General features: G+C 41.7%; 1 long non-coding RNA gene across 1 annotated transcript; it reads right to left on the bottom strand.

Annotated features, from left to right (window-relative positions):
- Window positions 1-5,564: 5,564 nt before the first annotated feature.
- On the bottom strand, window positions 5,565-19,497 carry LOC308586473. Its single transcript, XR_014007905.1, has 3 exons — window positions 19,424-19,497; window positions 12,720-12,857; window positions 5,565-5,699 (listed from the first exon to the last, which is right to left on the bottom strand). It is a non-coding gene; the product is annotated as an uncharacterized lncRNA (long non-coding RNA).
- Between the last annotated feature and the right edge of the window lie 931 nt (window positions 19,498-20,428).

Below are 20,428 nucleotides of genomic sequence, written 5' to 3'. Positions count from 1 at the left end.
AATAAATTATACAAAAGGAGAAACTATTCAAATTTCTTGAATTTGCATAATTTATACAGGTTGCCAAATTCAGCTTTCCATGGCAGAGTATTGATAGCCTGCAGACATAAAGTCATTGTTTTAAATTGCGGAATACATAGCATACATATCATCCTGGGCCTATTGATAGAACAGGCTGAAACTGCCTTAACATTTCATTTCCCCATTAAATTCTGAATAGTTCTGTGATCAGGGTTGGTGGTGGCTTGTGATCTCTAAACAACAATTCTCGATCCCTCAACCAACTATACTTTCTGAGATTCTTTGGGAAAACTATGACTTCTAGATTATTCTCTTATACTCACTAACCAGGGAGGTAGTCCCACCAAACTCAGTGGGGTTTACTTTGGAATAGACATGAATATGACTGCACTTCTAAAGTAGTATAAGACTAACAGAAGGTTCAAGTGAAGCTGTTTGGAGTGAAAGAAGACAGGTAAGCTAACTTGGCAGGAGCTCAACTGGGCAAGTGAGAACTGGCTTGAATTGGCTTGAATTGCAAGCACCCTTCCCTGAGGACCAATCCAAACATGTAAAATTTTGAGTTGGGACCTATCATAAACCCTTAACAGATGCTTAGGAAAACATGAGCTTGTAATCTCTCCCGCCCCCCCCCCCAAAATCTTTAAATGCAGTTAATAACATACTGCTCAGGAGTAGGGGTGGTAAAGAGAGTTAAAGTAACACTGGTGTAATGTAAAGAGAAACAGCAGCAACAAAATCATTCTTAAATCCCCAGAGTATTTTTTTTTAAATCCACGATACTAGGAAGAATTACAAGGCACTGTTTCTGCTAAGCTTTAATTTATTTAATGAGAATCGAGATGCCGAATGTTCTTTCCCACCAGGAGTAATAATAACCATCCTGAAGAGAGAAACAAGTTGATGTCCTCAGAATCAAAGCAATTCTATAGGAAGGGTATCTTCCTGTTTATGTCTTCTACTTCTTTGCTGACCGAATTCAGTTCCTGTGTGGCAACAACATGGAACCTCTCCAAACTTATGAGCAATTCCTGAAATGCATGACTCATGAGGAAGTGTCAAAGGATGGGTCCTTTGCAACCAGTGACCGTTTCTGAAAATAGTCTGGCCTGGTTGCTGCCACAGGCCAGCAGAATTTGTGCATCTATGAAGCAGCAGTTTCAGGTTGCTGCAGCAATCGGCTCCTCCCAGGACCCCCCCCATGCCCATATCCATGCAAAAAACGCTCGTAACTGTTTGTTTGTCTGATCAGTTCGCCCTTCCTTCCCTAAAGAGCGCTCAGCACAGGTCTTCCAGATAATTGAACTTTAATTTATTTTAATGTAATGGAAAAAACATATGAAGGGGAACAGGAAGCTAATTTAAAATGGTGCTAAAAAGCAATCAATATGTTAACAGATGCCTTCATCTTTTCACACTGCGGCTGCTAGGGAGCCCAAAAATAAAAATAAAAAATTGAAATATAAGCATTTTTTTTCTTGTGGGATTACAAAACAACAACACAGAGATTCTGGCATCTTACACTTAATCCTCAAGAGCACCAATGAGCCTATGTTGTGAAAATGGAAATGTTCTTTGAAAAATATAAATAGCTTTATCAAGTATATGGGGGTGGGAGAAGAAAGACAATGGTGCCATTTTTCATCTGGCAATGTGCATTTCTATATTCTCTTGGGAAAGCAAATGTAAATGCCTGTGGATTTGGTATGTTGCCTTTTGTAGGGTCAAGAAACACAGTTGTGGCGTTGCTTTAGAAATGTTACAGTGATTGAAGTCAATTTCTGAAAGGCAGCATAAAGCCCTCAACGGTCAAGCTTCCCAGCTCCTCCTCCCCTGGACAGGCAGATGTTCACTCAGAAAGCCTCTCCAGAGTGCCTTGGGGCCTTCTTGAACAAGGTGAGGTAGTAGGGTTGCCATATTTCTAAAAATCCAGAATTTCAATGATGCTGTTTCCAATGGCAACCCTATGAGATAGGACAAAGCACGCTACTGGAGAAGGGAGGGGAAAAATTGCCCCAAATTGGTATTGGATCCTAAGATAAATAAGTTTCTGAGAGGAACATTTCCTGATTCCTCTTCTCCCAAGCAGCTCATCTGTTATTTGAGAAGACCTGTGGTGATTTAGTATGGAGTTTTCCTTTAAATCTTCTTGGAAGTCTGCTGGGAGTAATAGCCAGGGGAAGGGAGTCAGTCTATAAAAAGAGATGGAAAATAACAATGGGAAACAGTTGGGTTAGGCAATCAGTTTTCCTGTGGTTCTTCTTATTTTATAATAAAGCCTTTGCCATTCAGTCCTGCCTTGATGCTTGGACATAACAGGACCCTCCACGGAAGAGGAGTAAGGAGTGTGAAAGCACCACTCTGCCTTTAATTAAGAGCATAAGAGCATCAGTGCAAGCATTATCCCACACTTTCTAGTATATCTCCTCATTGCTTTCCTTATTACAAAAAGTCCAGTCTTGGTGAGAAATGGGTTTGTTTTGCAAGAATTCCAAATCAGCTTTAATTGAGTAGCCTGGATTTGCCAGGATGTGAATGAATGTCCACCGAAAATAACGACAGCCTAAAAGTTCCCTAAGATAACAAGAATAGCCCTGCTGGATCACACCAAGCAGAATGCTATTGAAACCCTACAACCAGGACCCGAGTGCAAGGGCATATGCCCCTCATGTATTACCCAGCAATTCATATTCAGAGGCATACTGTCTCTAATGGTGGAAGTAGAACATAGCCATAATGGCTAGTAGCCGTTGATTGGGGCAGGGGGGAAGCAGTGGAAAAGGAGGAGAAGCTCTGGTGCTCACTGGTTCAAGAAGTCTTTCATGTAGCTCACTAAAGTACATTCAAGATTTATTGTACCAGTGAGCACTGGTGTTTCCCCTCCTTTTTCCTGCTTGGTTCACTTGAAGTGCTGTTTTCTCTGTCCTTGAGCACTAGTAGCCATTGATGGCCTTGTCCTCTGCTTCTGCCCTGTCGCTGTTGAGAGTGAAGCAAGATTTTGGATGTGGAGACACATCTGCCTTTGGTTCTTCCTCCCTCCCTCCTTCCGACCCTATCTTCAGAACTGTAACATAAGTTAACTTAGAATGCAAACCAGTGTCTTTCGCTTGATAGACAAAGCTTTACCTATTTTGAAACCTCTCCCATGCCACAGTGCTGCTCAAGGTCAATTCTTTCCATATTGAAATGTTTGAAAGTGTGTGTGGGGGGGGGGGGGAGCCTTCCAGACTCCTTCTGAATAACTAATATCATACCTCTGCTCTCAACTGTTGACCTCCTATTATAGACTTTCCGAGCCTCGTGTATTAAAAATGCATATACCTTTCCTTTTCTTGGCTCGCGGCCAAACACAAATAGATCTAATTTGGTTATGTTTTTATAAAGCTCCAGGCCAGTTTGAAAACCCAGTGCATAATCAAACAACTTCTAATTACATTTGATCCAATAAAGGAACAAATATTAAAGCATATAGTTAATCTAACAGAACAGAAAAGGGTTGGTTTTTTTTAAGGTCTTTCATTTTTACAGATTTTTAAACAATCAATACCACTGTGAAGATCTGAGCAACTGAGAGAAAAAGGACCCTGTGTTTCTCAGTTCTGTTTATGCTACACTAAAGAGGCTTGTGGGCTAGAGCGAGCAAGCTGGACACACACTCTGCAACATAGTTTGAATCATTTCAATAAAAGTATGATTTAATCTTACTGAGGTCAGTCCTGAGTTTTCTGGCTATTAAAGAGAACATTTCTGTAAATATTTTTATTATATATTGCATCCTTATTATAAGCAAACTTTGCTGCAGACCCTCCTAATCCTTTGAGACCTGCGTGGTTTAGGGCTGTGCACAAACCATATGTTTAAAGCACCCTCCAAAAGAACCCTGGGAACTGTAGTTTGCCTGCCACAGAACTACAGTCTCAGCATGCTTAATGAACTACAGTTCCCAGGGTTCTTTGGGGGCATCTGTATGCTGTGTACTTGGCCTAGAAGAACCACTGACCACCATCTCCATGCCATAGTCTGAAGCACACAATACACATTTCATTGGCATGGCAAGTAAAACCAGGTTGCGGAAGTCCTGGGAAAAGGCAGGCTGTGTAGTTAGTTGGAAGGAATAAGTGAAAAGATCTGCAGTACTCCCATACCATCGTATGGCAGCTCATGTAAATGTGAAAGATTTCACTTATGGAGATGCAGAATGACATGTTGGATTTGAAGAAGCAGAGCTGTCCCAGAGACAGAACATCAAAAGGCACCCTCCACCTCCCACCCAGCCAAGGTGCATAGCAAGTTCAGCTTTATTGCTAGGGTGGGATTGCAGCAATAGCCTCCTGGCAGCAATGCTGCTGCTGCTTACCATTAGGGGTAAGAGCAAGACAACATTGGGGTTGCAAAAACAGTCACTTCCACCTCCAAGGTTAGTGATGCAAACTTGCTCCTTTTGAGAAAATGCAAACCTATCCAGAACAGATTGAATGCCATCTCCCAGACCCATTGAATCTGAACTTAATCTCCACTCATCCAAAGATTCAGTTTATTCCACCCATTACCATCTGCAAGTACTTGTTAAAAATCCTCTGAATCTATACCTGGCCATTGCTTTTGCCAAAAGACTGCTGTGTGTGGCTGGGGAGAGAAGGTTGAACATCATCTCCTCTCGTGTGGTGCCAATGAAAATCCATACCTGGTATTAGACAAAAAACAGCCTCACGTATGTAGCTGCTAGACACACAGTCAAAGTAATGTCTAGTTTGCTCTTCATTGTGGTGATTGCATGCTATTCAAGACCGGATAAAATATTGTCTGGTGGTGCCGTTGGGAGTGTGGATTCAGAAGGGAGTTTCTGAGTCTTCTCAGCACATATGGAAGCTTTCTGCACTTTGTATCTTGGCTATAGTAACTAAACAATCCTGTCTCAGAACAAATATTCTATATCTCCCTTATACACATTATGTATACAGGAAGAGGAAAGTGTTTGCATGAGTGTGATCTAGGGGAGAGGAAATGGGGCCTGTTTACAAGTGTGCACACTCAGTGGTGGTTCCAGAGCACATCAGTATTTGGAACTGGGTAGTAAGATGACCAAGATCATTTTTAGAAGCCACAAAAATCTCTTGGGTAAGCAAAATAAACCTGAAGTTTCCTTTTGACTCACAAGGAAGGTATGAAATGACATCAGCCCAATCTACTTCTGTTTAGCTGCTGCAGCAGCAGAAACAAGAATACAAAAGGTTAAGCCGCTGTTAGACTTGCATATTGCATTTGCAAACTGAGATCATCTTACTAGCCTTTGTGCCTCTAAACCTTTGAAGATGGTAGAAAGTTGCTTGATTCGCATTGCAGTGCTATACATATATATACATATATACTAAGAAGTATTAAAGTAACATTACGTGACTTCTGTACAAGCTTGTATCTGTATCCTGTGTCTGTATCCCGTGTTTGTAAATCCTGGTAAATTTACATAACTAAAAGTATAGAAGTACAGAGCATATAACTGATGCTAGTGATGAAGGCTTGGCCTCCTTGTTAGGGGAGTCCACTCTGTTATTTAAAAAAGGAAGTTTGCTTTTCAAGTAATTTGCACTTTTAAACTCTTCGCTATTCTTCTTTCTTTAGTGTGGTCCAAGAAGCACTTGATCTTTCACAAGTTGCAATTTGAGTACGTAATTCATTCCCTGGAATAAGAATTAAAATAATTGCTGGCTAGAATGAAAGCTGTTGTCTGATGCTTTGACTTCATAGCTATAATCATCTCAAGAGAGTTGTGAGTTGCATTCTTGCAGCCTGCAGTGCCCCAGGACTTCTTCATTGTGACCTTTATCCAATTGACCTCCCTAAGGTCCATGCCCCAGTAATTACCCTGACTGATCTACTACACAGCATCCACCACAACACTTTCAAAGTACAATTTTGTCCCTTCCTCTCCTGTCTGAACAGTTCCTTTACCTACCAACCTGAAACCACCTCAAAATACTGTGGCTTTCCTAGTCAACCAGGTGTCACCCTAATCAGTAAGCCATGATGCTGCATCCTTCACATGGTGTGAGAAACCAGATTGACATCTGCTTCAAGTGAGCAGGAAGTGGCTGAGACCACTTGAAACTAACACTTAGCTGTGAAGACTATTGGCTATGATCAAACTCACTATTTTGAGAGGAGGAAAAAACAGACACTTCAAATGCAGCATTCCTGAATGAAGGCATAAGTGGAGAAGCTTAGGTGGAAATAGGGATGGAGGAGAATTTCAGCTGGGCTGCATATTTAAGTGAATAGACCTATGGTAATATGCACCACCCAGACAAATACATGAACTGGAATGTAATTATTCTTCACCTGTCACAATTCTCTAAATTTTGAAATACAGATCTCAGCTAAAAAAAAATGAGAACGGCTGGTTTGTGTGGGATGGTTACAATGATCTCAGAGACATACTCCACAATACCTGCAAATAACTCAAGGTTTTAATATTGTTACTCAGTCTAGGAACAACTGAAATGTCTTTTGTTTCACACCTAAATTTAAATAGTAGCTTTGGCGGCATGGATTCCAGGTTTGCTTCTGCTCTCTTGCACCATTCTTTTTCAATAGAAAGCATTGGTGGTAATCACCAGCTCGGCATCAGACACTTTTGAAACAAGAATTAACACTCAACTGCAGATCTTGCTCTTTAGCTACAGGTTTCTGCACTGTTCAGTAATGAATTCAATGATCAAACAACCTCTCGTTTAAGATCAGACTTAAGACTATCTCATGTTGGCTCAAGTTCCACAAAGCCAGGAATTTGGAAGCTAAGACTGATGCCTTAACAGACGTGTCCCATGTTCTGCATTGATGATATGCAATGTCACAAAACTGGGCATGCTTAAAACTGTAAGAGAATACCAATGAATGTTCAGAATGGAAATCACTATTTGCTGTTATTGCTTTCGGTCTGCAAATTATACATAATTAATTATGTCCTTACTTGTTTGCACTGTGTTTCCTTTGCACTGAAATTAATGGGCTAGAAGAACGTAATGACAATGTAATTCATGTAATTAATTGTGCAAATTATGTAAGTTGCATAATTTTATTACACGGAACAGCATGATGAATAATATCATTTTCGGTAGGAGGTGAAGTGCAGCAGAATGGAAACACTACTGCATGCAACAAAGACAGGGTGGAATAGAAAACTTGCCTTTTTACATCCTTCCTTACACCTTACCCTCTATGCAGCCACACTTTTGCTTGGTCTTTGAGGTGCAAATCCTGATGGGAAAGATGGAGTTGCAGGGATACAGGCGTTTCCGTATGAGGTGGAGTGTGTGTCGTTTGGTGTGTGTGTACAATGTCCACGCACACATGTAGGGTAGATTGTGTAGAAAGGATTTCAGTGTGGGCTGGGGTAGATGGGGTTCAGTGTAGGGTAGAGTTTGTGAGGTGTTTCAGTGTGGATCAGGTATTTGGAACTTGTGGTGTGGGATTTCTAATGCAGGGTACATACACGGTTATGGCGTGGGCCACAGTTCAACTTATTAGTCCAACCGGCGTCATTTTTAGAATCTATAGAATTTTGGGGCTTATAATGATGGAACTTCATTATTGCTACTTACCTTAGCTATAGGAGCATTCCTGTGTTCTTATAATTTAGGGCCATTATATTCAGAACTCTTAACCATGCTAACCACGGTTTATTGTTTTTAAACATACAAGGAAATTGGGTGTGAAGGAGGGAGACCTAGTTTTACTTGCTTGTAAGCAGAGTGACTGATGGGGAAACCATGGTTCTGCTCAGTGCAAATTCAACATATAGCCATGGTTAATGCAACATACTCTGAAAATCCACCTTAAAACGATGGTTCCAGTTACAGATGGGTAGCCGTGTTGGTCTGCCATAGTCAAAATAAGGAATTTTTTTATCTTAAAACGATGGTTTCACATCTTGTGATGGTCATTACAAAAGCTGTGCAAAAAAGAACTAGTCCCTGACTTTTCTTTTTGCCCTCTTAATCTTAAATATACATTCTACTTTACTATCAGACCCATGGGCACATTTGCAGTTTTGGGTGAGTGTCATGCATGCCACCCCATCTGACCATTCCTCTCCTGGATCAGCCCCTTGCCCCCAGAGAGACAGAAAGTGAGAGAGCCCACACATCACTTCCCCACTGGATCTAGAATTAATCTGAGCTACGAAGAGCACATAGAACTGAAAAGGAAAGTGAGAAAGAGCACTACTCTTCCAACTATGAAGTTCTATGAACTTCTCACAGGAAAAAAGGGCAACCATCTTCACCACCTCATGACCAAGAGGGCAGTGTGTGTGAGTGTGCTGTGCTCCAGAGGATTTGCGGGTGTTATGGAAAGGGTTCACAGGTGCCATTGTGCCCATAGGCATCAAATTGGCCAAAGGGATGGCTGGTGGGAGGGGCAGTGCCACACAACTGGCCTCCTATCAGCTGTTCTGCTGTGCTTTCTGGGAGTTGGGTGAAATGGTATGAAGGTCATTGCAGTGGGAGCCCCAGATTGGTTCTCCCACTGCACTTGTAGCACACCAGTTTCTGTGCTGCCTTGTCCCTCACCCTTCCCCTCCCAGTAAGCACAGCAATGTGGCTGATGGGAAGCCAGGTGTGCAGTGCCACCCATGTCTACCAGTGCCTGGTTGGCAAGTCCTGTACAGTGAGATTTTTTTTTATCATATTGCATGGAATTTTTTTTGCTTTGCTGGCATTTGAATCTCTCTCTCTCTCTCTCTCTCTCTCTCTCTCTCTCTCTCTCTCTCTCTCTCACTCTCTCTCTCTCTCTCACACACACACACACACACGTGTTACCACTGCCCATTTGAGAATCATATTTTACTTTGTGGTAAATAGATAGGAAAGGGATGCAACCAACTGAACTGGGCAGTTTAGCTTCATAATTAGCAATCATAATCTGCTCTGAGATAATTAGACTCCAAAGCCAAAAGAATGGGGACAGATGTTTTCAAACCTGTACTTCAAAGATTTTGCCTTTGATTGTAAGAGTTTTGCATATGAAAAGAAACTGTCTATATAGTGTGTGATAGGGTTTAATTTTTTGAGGTAAAAATATGTGTTTCACAGAAAAGAGCAATCTTGAAAAGGAACAAATAGCTTGCAGAAACTAGCAAGATTAAAGACACTTTTAAGTAAAAAATTAATGAGTTTTACACTTTGTAGAGTTTAAATTCAGGCTACAACAGAAAGGTTATCAGAGTATATGATAAACTATTAAAACACAGAAAGGGTTTTTAAAAATCAATTATTTTGATCTTTCTTATCTTTTCTCAGTGCTACTAATAATGCTCAGAAACAGATGAACTGATTTGACCTTAGAAATAGCCACTCATACAAATACTTTTGCACTGTGGAATTTTTAATCTTTAAACTTTCTGCAACCTTGTTTTTAAAACTTTTTTTTTGGGGGGGGGGTCTTTATTTCTATGTCAAACACAGATACCTCAGAGTTTCTTGAAGGAAGACTGTTCACAATCATTCCCAGCCAAGACCATTCCACTGAGATACAAGAGGCATATATTGGCACACACAGGGGACAAGTTAACAGAAGTATTAAAACACTTTTGGAAATAAAAAAGGGGGAAACCGCCACCCCAACAACCCATACTACGTTAACAAAGACGGAACATTCTCACCTGCCATTGAATGCTGTGTGTTGGCTGTAAAAGTACAATGGGAAAAGGGGACAGTTAAATACCCTCCTTGAGATCCTTACAGGTCAGTGTATCCTAAAGGAAGGCAAGGTGGCTCTAACTTTTAATGGAAGCACTCCTGCTAGGAGCTGAAGCACCTTGCAATGTTTTGTTGCACATATGAACATAGGAAGAGCCTACTGGATCAGGCCAGTAGCCCATCTATTGCAGCATCCTGTCTTACAGTGGCCCATCAGATACCTTTGGGAAGCTCAAAAGCAGGATGCCCCCCACTTGCGATTCCCAGACACTGGCATTCAGAGGCATACATCTTCTGACAATGGAGGTAGAATACAGCTATTAAAGCTAGTGGACAATGATAGCCTTACCGTTCATAAGTTTACCTAATCCTCCTTTAATGCCATCTAAGTTGGTGGTCTTGTGGGAGCAAATTCCACCGTTTACCTATGTGCTATGTGAATAAGTAGGTTCTTTTGTCTGTCCTGAAGATTCCAATATCCCGTGTGTAATAATAGTAATAATAATGAATAAGAATAAGAATATATTACCCCTGCTCACCCTAAAGTCCCAGGGTGGGGCATTAGAAACAATACTAGACTTCACCCCTGGAGGTATACTCCATTGTCTCTCGAGATAGACAGATGCAAAAAAACCAAAACATTTAAGACAACTTACAACCATAAAATATATGGTTATGTCCCCCCCTTTTTTTGAAATATTAACCGCTTTGAAGGTTATATTTCCAGTCCAATAATTATTTTCTCTAGCTGAACTCTGAAACAGGAATGGCTCACTTATGGGTTCTTCCCGGTTCACATATTCTTAAATAGTCTATCTACATCTTGTTTTCCTCTGGGTCCACAATTAAATTAGGAACTCACCAGGCAAAACCCACTACATTAATATGTGAGTTTTCAAGTGGTTGACTCTAGTGCATGAGTTCCTGTCTCTGAGTTCCAAATTTACATTTACTGAAGCCTTTGATGATTCTGCCCCATTGGAAATAGAGTATTGGTAAGTATGATGTAATAAGCACTAACTGGTAATCAATAAGCCATACCACAGTTTCGAGGAAGAATGAAAGAAAGCAAATGGGAATATCTGCCAATTACAACCCAGGAAACTGCGTAATCATCCATCATTCAATTATGGGTATGGTGAGACAGAAGAATTGTCAATAGCCAAATGGGAATTTAATTAAACTTTCTAAAGAAGTCACCTTGGAAGAAAAGAAAGCAATTTGTACCCAAAAGGCAATTCTGTGCAGAAGGTTATTCATTTTCCCCAGGAAATGTATTTAAATGAGCCTTCTCTCCTCTAACTGAAGTTATCTTTAGAATGAAAAACTATGGAGAGAGCAACCGAAGTGCCTCTTGATCTAGCTACTAAAATAGAAACTTGTAAATAGCTGACCTCAGTGGCGATTTTGCAATTTTTCATCCTGGTGCCAAAAACAAACCTATCTTCACAAAAATATATATTTATAAACTACGCAATGTCTGACACACACACACACACACACACACACACACACACACTCACTATTTCTGTAATAGCATTTTTTCTTAGGGATGGAGAAGAATGTTGGGAACAGAACATAGTTTATAAATCCTGTAGCCACTGCCCATCTTCTTGACTCTAAATCCCTCTGCCCCCTGGAAAAGCCCATTCCCAGTGGTCACAGAAGTAAATGGTCCCTCCTTCCTTTCCCCACACTTTCACAAACCTACTGAAATAGGAGAAGGGGAGGGAGGAGCAGAGAAAACAGGAGCCAAAGTTAAAGCCAAAGGCAATGTCAGGGAACTGACATCGGAGCGAGAGGCGAAGGGGAGGCTCCCAGATGATGCTGGCGAAGGACCCAGCACCAGGGGGAGAAACAGCTCAGTAGAGGGGGAAGCCAATCAGCGCAACACCAGGGATAAAGGGGGGGGCAGCCGGGGGAATTGGAGAGAGGGCTCCAGGACTCTTCACTGGACATCAGTGAGGAGAGCCCAGGTCCTCCGCTACCCACGCCTTCCCTGCGCAGAAGACTCCCGCGCAGTGAGAGGAGGAGGAGACTGGGTGTCAAACAACTTTTATGTTGGAAGAGGTTCAAGAAACGCCCACTGACGGATTCTGCCAGTGACTGAGGCAGCCATGATGAGAAGGGGCTGTGCAGTCAGAAAGGTTTAACAAGGCAAATTAACCGAGAAAGGCACCAGTTTACGCACGAGTAACTCATACCTATTACAGGCAACCAAACAGTTGAGGCTTTTTAATTTGGAAAGAGGGTAAGTAAAGGGGGACATAAGAGCACGAGAGCCCTGCTGGATGGGGCCAGTGGCCCATCTGGTCCAGCAACCTGCTCTCACAGTGGCCAACCAGATGCCTATGGGAAGCCTGCAGTTCCCAGCAACTCAAAGTTCCTTCACACATCAACCCACTCCTGGTTATATTAAGCCTCTTCCTTTTTTATTTCATCAGTATAATTTAAGGTAGGTGGGGGAGGGGTGTCATTTTGTTGCTATTAATTGGGAGTCAGCAACTGTTTCTGACTGTTGATAATTATCCAGAGGTGGACCGGCGGATCCAGATCCAATTTCTGCCTGTCTGCTGTAGAGAGCTGGAACAGTGCACATCTTTTGCAAGTCCGCTTAGCTGCTATCGAACCTCCCTGTACCCAGCTCTGTGAAAGGAGAAATGTGGAGTGCGGTGGAGGGGACCGAGGGAACTGGCAGACAAGATGGCTGATCATGTTCCAGAGGGACATGGGCCCCCAGGAAGTTGTTTCACCTCTCTTTAAGCAAAAATACTAACAAGGGAAAATCAACCAGACCACTGAATCTCTCTCCCGCCCTCCCTTCCTTACTGCTGATATATCAAAATCCATTACTTGGGAATATGGTAGGTTTCAGACTGTCCTCTAGTCTTGCTCTCTCTGGTTAGCCTTTCCTTTTGACCAGTGATATTTTTTGAGAAAAAGAGGTGCCTGAACTCACCATGAACACCTCCCTTGTTTTCTTATAATGGCAATGCCACCTACCTGAAAGGTGCCAGAACTGAGTTCTGGCGAGTTCCGGATGAAAAAAGCCCAGCTTTTGACATAATAAATAAGCTTAGCCCAATACTGATCTGTCATCACTTCATACTAGTTCTGATTTTGCAAATATTGCCATTTGGCCTGCAAGACAAGAGAAGGGAAGTTATATTCAATATGGAGTTGGTCTCAGTGATGGTTCTCCTTCTGCATTACATTTTTACTCCGAAGAGGAATCCTCCTCCATCCAGTAAGGAATTTCATCCACGAGTACAAGCTACATGCATATGTTTTAGGCACTGAGTAAAAGGAGGTTTTGCAATATCCTGTGTCCTGTTGAAATCATCAGGAGTTTGAAAAGCAGGCGCACAGTGGGAGAAACCTGGGAATGTCCCCATAAGGGCTGCCAATAGGATCATAATGTCCTCTGTCCTGTTGAATTCATCAGGAGTTTGTTAGGCAGGCACACAGAGGAAGCAACCAGGGAATGTTCTGGGATTGTCCCCACAAGGTCTGCCAATAGCATCATAAGAACATAATACAGAACCCTGATGGACCAAACCAAAGGTCTACCTAGTCTAGTATTCTGTTCCCACAGTGACAATTCAGATCCTTATGGGGAGGCCACAAAGGATGACATGAGCACAATGTCAGTCATCTATTCATGATCCCCAGCAACTCATAATCAGAGGCAAAATGCCTCTGATACTGGAGGTAATATAGCAATCATGATCAATGCTTGAAAAGTTAGTCTTAAAAAGAAATTAGTTCCAGTTCTAATTTGCCCCTTTTAAAAAGGAACCAGTACAAGCTCAAGTTTGACCCCTTGGTCAACTGGAATTCCTTTTCAGTTCAATTAACATTTCAATTCTCAATTAATTCTCGTGGACCTCAGCATTCCTTCCATCCTGTCTTCAGAATTTTACAAGCTGCTCTGCAAAAGTAAAAAAATATACTTAAGAAGACCAAGAAAACACCAGAACACACACAATGTGTTGTGAACATTGGTTTTATTTGTTTCCCCCAATAATTATGATAGTGAACCTTAAACAGCCGAATCACTTCTCAGATACATTAAAAATGTAAAATGCAATCACCACAATCAAAACCCAATGATTGTTTCAGGATTTCAGGTGGGCAGTAGGGGTTCTACGGCGCATGTTACTGCAGCACTGGTGGGCGGTAAGGAAATTTTACCATCAAGAAAGATGCATTAGTGGGCAGTAGGTATAAAAATGTTGACTAGCCCTGGTCTAATCCATACAAACTAAAGCCATACAAACTGGTGCCCATCACTACCTATTGTGGAATTGAATATTCACCATTTCACAAAAAAGGTAGTGCTTGAATTATAGGAGGTGGGGAGGGAAATTCTATCTTTTTCATGATAATGTCACTTAGCTACTACTTTAGAAGGCTGCAGGGAAGGAGACCCACGTGACTTGGTGTCCTTACGCCTGTAAATCGTATTTCTTGAATAGACATAGGGGCCCCAAATTATGCCTTCCCTTCCTGGGGCCTTCCAAAACAGCACCTAAGTGAGGTTGTCTGTTGCTTCATGTCCTAGTCCCTGTAAAAATCAATAGGCATAGGGTGCAATCAGCTTGGGCATATTCTGGAATTACATCCACAATAAATGCAAGTAAGGCAATGTGCTTCTTCTCTTATCATCTAATAAACCTTTGGAAACTTACTGAGGCAAATATTTATGGATCAAGAAAGATGCTATTAGTTAGTAAATCGGGACAATGCTCTTACTCAAATATGCCCTTTCCTTCCTGACCTATTGAGGCTTCCTTATTGAGCTTTAATTTTCTCCTTGCAATTCCATCCTTTCTGCCTTTTATGTCAGCTACTTCTTCCCTGCCCCTGATGCCTGCTTGAAACTTTGCCACTGGAATAATTGCCATAGCGCCTTGCTCCAGCTGCATCAACTTCTTCACTCCTCTCATCTACCACTTCAAACAGGCTATTTATAGCCAACTGCTAGAGCCTGCATCTTGCTGCCACGCCTCATGTAGGAGATGTATGCATTTGCTGAACTACCCCACCCTGACTCTCAACTTCGCTAGGCAACCAACAATAAGAGGGCAAGAGCTTAACTTGAACCCCAGAACTTGTCGTCTATTCAACTCTTGAATATGTGATGTAATATGCCTGTGCATACTGGAGTGTTCTCCACTCTTGCTGCTCCTGGATAGAAGCAAATAACTGTACAAAAAACCTCTGGTGGCTTATTTACAGGTCAGAAATAACCACAAGATATCCTTCCAAAAACTAACAAATCAAGATGAATGCTTAATACACAGATTGTCTGGAAGTGCTCCTGGTCCCCACCTCCCCCCACAATTCTCCTCAATTTTTTCCCATAGGTTTCAAATTGCAATGCAGCATTGTGAACATGAAAGCAAAGAGCCCTCTGCTAAGCTATGCCCAGGATGGTCAAACGACACATGGAGAAATGGGGAGTCGTGAAGTACTTGAGGTAGTTGGCCTGTAATTGGCTTCATGTGAGTTGAAATTTTGTGGTGTTCCTTTATGCTTGTGATGCCAGGCTGGGTGGTTTGGAAACTGACATGAAATTCTGGGCTCTGCATCTTCAAACCATTCCAGGTATTTTGCTCCATTAATCTTATAAATGACTGAAAGGGCGGGGGAAACCCACTAGCGTTCTAAAGCCAAGATCCTACTAGGTCTGGAATGCAAAGGACACATTCCTACAGCCTGCAGCAATCCACAGATTAAGAGTTATCAGATAAACATTGATGGATACTTTTTATTTATTTTTATGCAGCTGAAAGAAACCACATCAATAGAAACCGCTTACTTTTCAACAGCACAGGATAAGCCTTTTAATGTATGGTGGATGGAAATAAAAAACATCTGCAACAATATATATATATATATATATATATATATATATATATATATATAATCAGTCAGACCCTTAGAACAGCATTTTACTCAGTCATGCCATCTGATTTAACTTATAGTCTCATGTTTCTATGGTTTTACCAACAGAAGCTTCCTTTAATTTCTGTGAGGAATATGCAGAAATAAAAAAGGGTGAGGAATTTATTTCTGGATCTGAAAAAATACTGGGAAATGGGCACTGTACATCCCACTGTAAGATGAATTTGAAGTTCATTTAAGAGTCCAAACAAAAGCCAGATGCATGATCACTCACTTTCCAAATCAAAGAAAGATTATCACCCAGTTCAGATAGTATATTTCATACCCTTCACGGAGGAAGTCCATATGGATACAGCTGGGTGGCCAAAGTAATGTTTGGCCAAGCATGCCACTCCCCAGCGGCGATTCTCATGAGCATACCAGAGAAAAAGCAAACGGAACCAAAGTCACAGAAATCATGGCTGGGAGCAGTGCCTGCCAACAAGGTCACACTGGAGTTGATCCTCCATGCAGCTGTGTTTCATAGAAATGTTTTGGACCATCATTGGCTGCTACTTCTAAAATACAAACCGTGTATGATGTCAATTATGTTGTTCACCTGGGAGTTCATTCTTTTTCTTGCAAAAATGCCAACATCTGGAATAGGTTCCTAGTATGGGGTTAGTGGCTCCGCATGCCTGCACTTAGCAAGCAGAGGGGTGGTGGGGTGGGGAAGCTCCCATTGAAGGAATGAGAGTTTTCTCCCCATTGCATATTGTAGATATGGGGTGCCCAGTCCAGAAGTGCATTGGCAGTTTGTGAAAGAAAATGCTTGAAGTCCATGGCAAGCTGTATGATGAATGTCATGTGTATCCCTGTTTCCTGCATTTCCACAAGGGTAGCCAAAATAGGGCTCTCTTGTACCTGAAGTAGGTATAGCAGTCCACCTTTCCTTCATCTGCTCCTTTTTCTAAGCCAAACTCTGTGTTATGTGTGCGTGTGCGTGCTTATAATTACCATTGTAGTGGAAGTAAATGGTTAGCCATTCCTTTCCCCTGCACTGAATTCCCAGTTAAAACCACACACTGCCTGTAACCAAAATTAAAAAATCTGATATGATGTCACATGCATAGGAGCCAACTCCTATTGGCCGTGGGGGCTTTGGCCCCCGCAATAAAATATTTGGGGAGGCTGGGCCCCCACAAAGTTGATGGGCATTCCCATTCAAATGGTGTGCATGCACTGAGTCATGTGATCGATTCTGCAGGGTGGGACAAACCTGGGTCCCCACAATATTTTATTCAAGTTGGTCACATGCACTTGGTACTTAGACTCTGACAGTGTCCCCCCACCCCAATCCCATATGTCAGGGATAGAGTCCTATCTCATCACTATTCTCAAGTTTGTGTGGGGTGAATGTGAAGTTCAAGAGGTCTAGTTACGCATCTCCCCCCCCCCCCCATCTGACACATCAGAGATAGAGTCCCTTCTCTCACCAGTGAACCCTCAGTGAATGTGTGGGTCAACAGGCCTTATGTGAGTTAGTCCTATACATTGGATCCCGAAGTCCGATTAAAGGTTCCTTCTGCTGAGAAAGTTACTGCTGAACGAGGTGCCAGAGTCTCATATCACTGTGAATGAATGCTAACATTGTTTCAAAATGTGCTTTTGGGATTGCGAACTCTTATCTCCATTTAACATGTAGTTTGACATGCACAACTGTGAATGGTATGGCCTTGTGTTTACTCAGTGTTTCTATAGCTGAGTAAAGATAGCCTAATCGAATTAAACCCTTGTCTGTCTGATTACCTAGGTTGATCCTCCCTTCCTAAGAAGAAGGACCATAATCCACTTGATTGTGAAAATGTTCTGTTCTATTATTGACATTAATTAGTTGATCATTAATGATAATATTTTGACACAAAATGCATATTTCACTATACATGGGGTTGTTCTTAAAACGGTTTCAGCACAGATGGAATGCAATATAATATTTTTTATTTTTTAAAAAAAACTATTTCCTTTGATTTTAAAGAAACCTACTGGCATTCAGAATATAGCAAGGGAATATAGCAAGCGACATGTCTTATTAACATAGTACTTACTCTCATATGGATTTTTAAACACCTACTCAGATTTATATTTCCAGCCATCTGCTTCTTTCCCTAAAATGTGACCAAAAAATCTTGCTTTGCAAAAAAAAATTGCTGAATGCCAATGTCACCTGGATTTGATAGCTCTGAAGTCTGTTTATATTTAATGAGAAGCTGCATTGAAATGTTAACAGACATTAAAATCACGTGTCGGGAGGCGGGAGGTAGTGGCCCTGCATTTGGGGTCCCAAATGTTTCTGTGAAAATGTGTTTCCTTTATACCCTGATAACTAAAACGTTTTGCCAAAATTGTGGTGAGAAGGATTCAAACATATTTAGCATAGATTACCTTTGGGCTAGTTTAATAACAATAAAATTCTGGTGTTGCAGGTTTCATGAGTGGAAAGGAATCTCCCAGATTTCACTCATGCCAATGCATCAGCTTTTTAGTGTGCATTTCTCATAATACACACATTTTCACAAGTGTGCAATTTTATGTTAGACTCTTCTTTCTTATAACTTGAATCCATTGGCTCAGGTCCTAGGCTTGTTTCCTCTTCCATGTGATAGCCCCTGAGATATATGGAGATGGCTATCACAGCTCCCCTCAGTCTTCTCTTTTCCATACCCAGCTTTTTAACATACCCAGCTCCTTCAGCAGTCCCTCATAAGGCTCGGTTTCCAGGCCCTTGATCATTTTGGCCACCCTCCTCTGCACACATTCCATCTTGTCAATATCCTTATTAAATTGTGGTGCTCAGAACTGGACACATTACTCCAGGTATGGCGTGACCAAGGCAGAAGAGAGAGGAACAATAACTTCCCTTGATCTGGACACTACTGTTGATGCAGCCTAGAATAGCATTAGCTTTCAGGTTGTTAAATTAGGTAAGTTGGCATTAAAATGAGAACCAAATGGAATTTCTCCTCTGCCTCAATACCCTACCCCTTGCAAGCTGAATGCAATCCACCAAATGGGTTTGAGTGCCTACAAGGCAGTAGTTTCACTGCATGTTTGGGATTGCAAATGAAAGGGTTTGTTAAACACCTGGCCAGTCACAATACAAACCGATAAGCAGCATTCACCATGTTGGGATACAAATTGTGCAGGCTTGGACGATATAGGTCAGGGATCAGCAATCTTTTTCAGCCATGGACTGGTCCACTGTCCCTCTATATTTTGAAAAAAATATATGAACGAATTCCTATGCCCCACAAATAACCCAAAGATGTATTTTAAATAAAAGGACACATTCTACTCATGTAAAAACACGCTGATTCCCAGACCGTCTGCTGGCTAGATTGAGAAGGTGATTGGGCTGCATCTGGCCCACAAGCCTTAGGTTGCCTACCCCAATATAGGTAGTAGTCAATGTGTTGCTTTCCAGATGTTGTTAAACTACAGCTTCCATCATCCTGGACCATTGACCACACGGGCTGGAGCTGCGGCCATCATCTGAAGGGCATTACATTAGTTACCCCTAAAGAAGATCAACTTATGCTATCTTCCTATTCATTCTAAAATGCTGGCCTAATCATGCCTGATTTCTGAGCACAGATGTACTTAACATCTTTGGAACTGGCTCACGCCTCATTGTCTAAGTTAAGTAGCAAGCACTTTCAGCTGTCAACAAATTGGGCCAGACTATACCTCCCGTGTTTAGCGGGAAAACTGATAGCCCAGACCAATTTTGTGAGGCGTAAAGCAAACAAAATCTTTGCTACCTGGAGATCAAGGGCAGGCATTTGCAGATGATGTAGCAGAAATTCCATGGTTTCTCTGCCATACTGGATGCTTCAGATGATGAAGCATCCAGGGAGACACTGCCACCACTGTGTTTCTCCTCAGCCTAGATATTTTGAAAGTAACCTTATCTGGTCATGGAAAGAGCAACCCCAGATGAAACGTTCCCATTGCCAGCAGCATCTCCTCAACAAGTGTCTCTGTGTTTTGACTTTCAGTTTTGTGGTTCTCAGAAAGACAGAGAGCAAATACATGAGCTTAGATACAGTTGCTCTGCAAAATTTCTTCATCCCAGAATATAGATCCACATCTCGCAGACTAATGCACAGGTTGAAATGCAGTTGATCTTTGGATTTGGCAGTTCTCAGCTTAAAAATGTACCACAATGTGTATTTGGGGATAAAATTGGTTCACAAATGCATTTTTTTTTTAAAAAAAACACAACCAAAAACTTTTTTTGTGGTGAAAAGTTATTTTAAAATGTGCATGTTCATGTGGAAATGGGTCAGAACTGAGGCTGGCATGCAACAGAAGGAAAAGTGACATGAATTGGAAGTAGTCAGAGTTGCCCTTCCCTAGATGATGTATAGACTAAAAAGCTAGATAGGGGGTGGAAAGGGTTTTTTAAAAGAAAAGAAAGGTCAGTGTTCTGAGCAATGGACCAATAAAAATCATGTCCTGAGTTCCTCTTTGTCATTCACTCAGAACACAAAGAAGAATAAAGGAAGGGCCTTGTCCTCCTGAATATAAGCAGAACATCTTGAACTGAATCATTGATAAAAGCACCAGAGGAGTGTATATAGCAGAAGGAAAAAGCTGGCGAGGGCATGGGTGACTGTGGAGAAGCACCACAGTGCTCTTCAGCCAATCTGCATTTGTGTTAAGTAAACATGGGGTTACCAGTGCAGATGAGCGCTCTGCTCTGCCCCTGCTGCTGATTCATTGCTCTGCCAGCTGTTGGAGAGCAAACCTCTGAAGCAGAAAGC

Source organism: Podarcis bocagei (genome assembly GCF_964188305.1).
Source record: "Podarcis bocagei genome assembly, chromosome: 4".
NCBI lineage: Eukaryota > Metazoa > Chordata > Lepidosauria > Squamata > Lacertidae > Podarcis > Podarcis bocagei.
The sequence above is the reverse complement of the archived record's forward strand: the minus strand, read 5'-3'. Positions and strand labels throughout refer to the sequence as shown.